Genomic DNA, 6,000 nt, shown 5'->3' on the forward strand with positions numbered 1-6,000 from the left:
GGTTCATCTTCAAACCTTTGTAAGTGCACATGTTTTATTTACCCTCCACCAAAACTCCCATGTCAATGTCCTATAGCACTCCTGCCCCTAACCCCACACCATTCCCTCCGGTAACTAGTGTATTTTTCATGAAGCCTAAGGATTATTTTTACTATGCTTTGCCAATTTATTTATATTCCACAAATAAGTGAAACCATCCAACATCTGCCTTTTACCTTCTGACTTATTTCATCAGCATAATCACCTCAAGACTTATCAATTTAATCCCCAAAGGTACTATTTCATATTTTTTAATAGTTGAATGGTATCCCATTGAGTATCCAGTCATCTGTCAATGGGCATTTAGGTTGGCTCCCATGTTGGCTATCGTGAATAAATGCTGCTATGAACAAAGGAGTGCATAAATCTTTTTGTATCCTAGTTTTCATATTCTTTGGGTGAATATCTAGCAGCAGTATTGCTGGATCATATGGCATTTCCTTTTTTATTTTAAGAAATTTTCATAAGGTTTTCCACCGAGTCTGTGCCAACTTGCATTCCCACAACAGTGGAAGAGTATTCTTTTTTCTCCACATCCTCACCAACGTTTGTTCCTTAGTCTTTTTAATATAGGTCATTCTCACAGGAGTCAGGGTGATGTCTCGTTTTTATTTGCACTTCCCTTTAATAAGCGATATTGAATCTTTTTTCATGTGCCTATAGGCCATGAAATTCTTATTTGGAGAAGTGACGCTGTAGATTTGTTGTCCATTTTTTGATTGGGTTGTCTAGAGGTCTTTTTGTTCATATGAGTTCTTTCTATTTTTTGGAAATTAACCCCTTGTCAGACATGCGATGTGCCAATATCTTGGTCCAGTCCTTAGGTAGTCCAGTCTTTTTTCTTTTTGAGGTAGTTTCTTTTGAAGTACAAAAACTTTTTAATTTGATTAGTCTCATTTTTCTACTTATGACCTACCTCTTGGTTCTGTCTCCCCTGGCATAGGGACATCCATTTCCTCACTTCATTTGAAGATTTCCTCAAGGTCCCATCACTCTCCTTCCATCTATCAAGATGACGATTCTCTGGGGCAGTCATTTTGGCTCAGTCACAGAATAACAAATGGCTATCACCTCACTTATTCTTGTAAGTCAACCAAGACTTATTTAAATGGAGCAGTTTATTAACACAAAGAACTGAATTTCTATTGGTAGAAACTTCAGAGGAGAAATTGTGTACCTGGTGACCTCCTTGACATCCTCAAATGACATGAGGTAAGCCAGCCCTAGACTCAAAGGAAAAAGGGTATTTTACACAGATTCTTTCCACCTAAGTTTTTTACTTGCAGTACAGATCCTCTGTATTATTTACTCTGGGAAACAAAAGAGAGGCAGATTTTCCTCTGCAATTAAGTGTTTCAGAAATACTTCATTTAGTGCTTAAGAGACCTCGCCTCTGTTTTCGCTCAGCTCCCCAACTTTAAATATACCTCTACGGCTAGAATTTAAAGGCAAGTAAAGGGATATTTTTAATAAAATACAAAAGAATAGAGGACAAAATAGGTTTGCTTTAACGTCTTTCCAGTTTGGCAGTTTAACTTAATAAAGAACAAGCAATATCTTTATTAAGAATGGATGTAAATTCAGAGAGAACAAGATATTTTTATCTCACACACACAGGGTTTATGGGCACTTTTTACTCCTTCCATCCCCATTTTCTATTAATCATATTTCCAAATAAGACATTACATCTCACAGAGAGCAGGACAAATCCCACACTGTTCTGGTTTGCTCAGGTTTCACTTTAAAATCATAGGCACATAGGGCCTCCCTTGTGGTGTAAGGGGTTAAGCAACACAATATGAAGCAATCTGAAGCCTCTACAGCACTCGTTAGATCCCTGGCCTGCCAGGGAGCAACCCACATGGTGCAGCAGACTTCTGTCTCGCCCGCTGCTCTCCTTAGCAGTGTATCTTCAGTCTGCCTGTTCTGTTCCCCACACTGTCTCTGGTGAATACTCTCACCTCCTACAAGTCTGGCCTGTACCCCAGCTCTTATGTGCATAAATAAATAAATCTCTAAAAAAAAAAATCATAGGCACACAAGCTTTTTCACCATTGGCACTATTTCCCCATTTTACTTAATAGTTTTGTTCCTGGACAATAAAACATGTGGAAATGTAATGTCATCAGTTTCATCAGATTGTAAATGCACAAGATAGGCTGATATTTAACATGATGCATTTCACAAATATTTTATGTAGAACAATTATGTTTTTACCAGTCCTTACTCTCTCCCCTGCCAAAACACATCAACATACACATCAACATATGCTCTCATCAACATACACAAATCTTTCCCTTTTTATAAATCCAGGATTTTATTTACATACAGTTTAAATTAGAAAAGATCATCACAAATAATCATCTTTCTTGGTCATCTGTTTTCTTTCTTTCATTGTTTATCAATCATTCTACAAACACATTGAATAACAATATATAGCAAGTATGTGGAGGAGTTCAGTAGGCAAAATGCTTGAATAAACATAGTCTTGCCCTAAGGAAACTCCTGGAACATGAAAATAACTGTACCACAGTAAGTGAAAGAGGCCACAGCACCATGAGAACAAATACGAACTCAGTTCAGGGTCATTGGGCAAAGTTTCATGAAAGATGAACTCTTAAAGGGTAAATAGAAGCCTACCAATAAAACAAGTAAGTAGAGTTCATTTTGGAAATGCATTCAAAGAAAACTGCAGGTACCATGACAAGGTAGAATAGAATATTTTATGAACCACAAGTTTAGGTTAGGAATTTGTTCATTTTGGTAATTATTTATTGGTGATTTTTTTTCCATGAGCCCTAAATTGATCTTAACGCAGAGATATAACTTAGAAAGACCAGGTTCCTGGCTCCATGGAGTTTATACACATGGAGATAGATATTAAATACATGTATAAGAATTAAAAAAGTAACTTCAATTGAAATCATTATATATAATTTATTGTATTTTTTTATATAAAAAGCGCAATGTGTGCTACAGAACCAGGGTAAGTTTAGAGGCTGATGTAGATCAAGGGGTAATTTTTGAGAATGAAGAAGGTAAGACTGATAGGTTAGATTGGATAAGTGGTAGGAGGCAAGGACTACCTGGCATGGAGTTTGAACAACCAAGTAGATTGTGATGTCATTTTCTGAAATTACAAGTAGGAGGACCATGGGGCAGGAGATTGTAAAGGGGATCTTGAATAACTGAGTTTTGACATTTTTTTAACTGTTATGGAAACTGGATAAACAGTTTGAAGCCTGGAATGACTTCTTTAGATGTATGTTCAGAAAAAAAATGGTTCTGGGTAGCTTGAAGGATGGATTGAATGTTTTTTTTTTTTTTTTTCCCTTAATATTTATTTATTTATTTATACAAGCACTGGGTACAGTCAGAAGCACGGGAGGGTGAGAGAATTCACCAGAGTCAGAGCAGAGAGCAGAGCAGGCAGACTGACGAAACAAACTGCTGAGGGGAGCAGCAGGCCACAAGAGAGGTCTGCGCGCCATGTGGGACCCTCGCCCGGTGGCCAGGATTCGAACCGGCGCTGCAGAGGCTGCAGGCAGCTTCAAAACCCAGCACTCAACCTCTACGCCACCAGGGAGGCCCTGGATTGAATGGTTTTGATCAATATGCATACGTGCACAAAAATTGAAACAAAAGTTTTAGAAGACACTAATAACCTATGTAAATGTGGTGGGTTCTATTTTCTGTTTTATTCTATTCATTTTTTGGGTGATGATAAACCAATTCAATGAATTGATTTCACTGCCAACTAATGGATTGCAAAGCAGGGTTTTTAGAAACATTGGAATACAACAGGCACTAGAAATTCCAAGAGCTAGTTTTGCTTATCTCTTGGTATGGGGCATAACAGCTAAGACTTCTGAAAGGTAGATGCAGGAGGCCAGAATGCAAAAACCCACCAGGAAGCCCACCTGGGGGCAGGAATGCAGAAGCCTGCCTAGTAAATTCAGACAATGAACCCCTCCCCGCCCTAGAATCTTTTCCACTGTGCAAACCCAGTCTCCCACCTGTTACAAAGACAGCTCACCTCACTAGCACAGGACATTGTCCAAAACCAGTGGGCTCTGGACTTAACAGCTGATAAGGGGGGTACTGCCTGTTCCTCAGGGAAGAATGTTGTTACTAGGAAAACAGGAGGCTCCAACTCTCCGCTGACCTGGTTTCAAAATCCTGTAGTGTCATGGCTCCTCCCACTCTTAGGGCCAATATGAATGATAACCTTATTTTTTTCTTTTTGTTCCTTGCCTCCTAAAATTCATACAGGCTCGCATTCAGGAAATGTCTCTACCACCTTTAACCAACTCCTTCTCCACCCATATTCTCGCATCCCTGCATCAACTTTTCAACTTCCACAAAAAACCTCATGGATAAGTAGGATAAGTTCTTTAGTTTTAACATATTATATATATTTGAAAGTATTTTTTTTCTATAGAAAAAATAATTGGTTTATTACACTAGATGTGATTTAGGGGAATAGTTCACACCTCCTCAGATGTATGTTACCCACCTCCAAGGCACCCAAGGCCCTTTACACTAGACCACCGGGCCTTCTCTCTCCATTATTCCCTCCTCATCCTTCCTCTCCCTCCAGTGACTTCAATCCTACAGTCATATTTCTACAGATTTTTTTGGCTTATTCTGTCAGTTCCTTCCTTTGTTTTGTTTCCCCAAATGTTACATCTGAGGGAAATCATCAGTATTTGTCTTTTACATTCTGATTTATTTCACTTAGTATAATCCCCTCCCCCCAGTTCCATCCATGTTGTGGCAAATGGCAAGAGTTCATCTTCTTTATAGCCGAGTAGTAGTCCATCATGCCTCATGTATATGTACCATATCTTCTTAATCCACTGCTCTCGATGGGTATTTAGGTTGTTTCCATTACTCGACCATTGTAAAGAGTGCTGCATGAAAATAAGATTGCATAAATCCCTTTGAATTAGTGTTTTTGCATTCTTTGGGCAAATACCTAGGAAAGGAATTATTTAATAATATGTCATATCTTTTTTTAATAATTTGAAGAACCTCCATACTGTTTTCCATAGGGCTTGGGCGGGCAAGGCTACATTTCTACCAACAGGGCATGAGGGCTCCTTTGTCTCCATACCCTCACCAATATTTCTTGTCTCTGGGGGTTTTTTTATATGGCCATTCTCATAGGAGTGAGGCACTATCTTCTTATGGTTTTGATTTGTATCTCCATGATCATAATACATCACTGAAGCCTATGTCATGGAGTGTTTTGCCTCTTTTCTTCTATGTATTTTATGGTTTCAGGTCTTCCATCCAAGTCTTTAATCCGTTCTGAGTTAACTTTTATGTTTGGTGAGAGAATTGTCTAGTTTCATTTTTCTGCATGTGGCTATACATTTTCTCCAGCACAATATGCTGAAGAGACTTTCCTTTCTCTGTTGTATACTCCTGGCTTCTTTGTTATAGATTATCTGTCTGTATAAATGTGAGTGTATGAAAGTATTCTTTTGAAACGAAGTTGTCATAACCTTACAACATTAAAGATGCCATAACTCAGAATTTAATTCCATTATAGATTAAAACAAAGAAGCACTTTAAAAACTGGCTGCCTAATAGTACTTAGTTTCAAGCTTTCTTCTATCTTGTCTTAAAAATGAAAGACCCATACTGCCTTCTGGCACATATTAGTATGAGGATGCTGCAAATTAGCCACAGCTAGAGTCTGAAATTTATTATAGAAATCTCTGACTGAGAGACTGATTAACAATCAGAGTTGCTAAAACTAGGACTCCTGCAGCTTTTGCATTGGGTTCAGTTTTACTGTAAAGAAATTTCACCACAATCAAAGCTCTATTTATAATCTGCTTATTTTGGTTCTATATTTGTAATTGTAGCCTAATCATATATAGCAAGCAAATAGAGTCCCATGATAATAACCATTTCTCCCTGAAATCACCCATAAATAGATGTGTTCTCACC

The sequence above is a fragment of the Talpa occidentalis genome, unplaced genomic scaffold, assembly GCF_014898055.3.
Source record: "Talpa occidentalis isolate TD23 unplaced genomic scaffold, MPIMG_talOcc4v2.1 talOcc4.2, whole genome shotgun sequence".
NCBI lineage: Eukaryota > Metazoa > Chordata > Mammalia > Eulipotyphla > Talpidae > Talpa > Talpa occidentalis.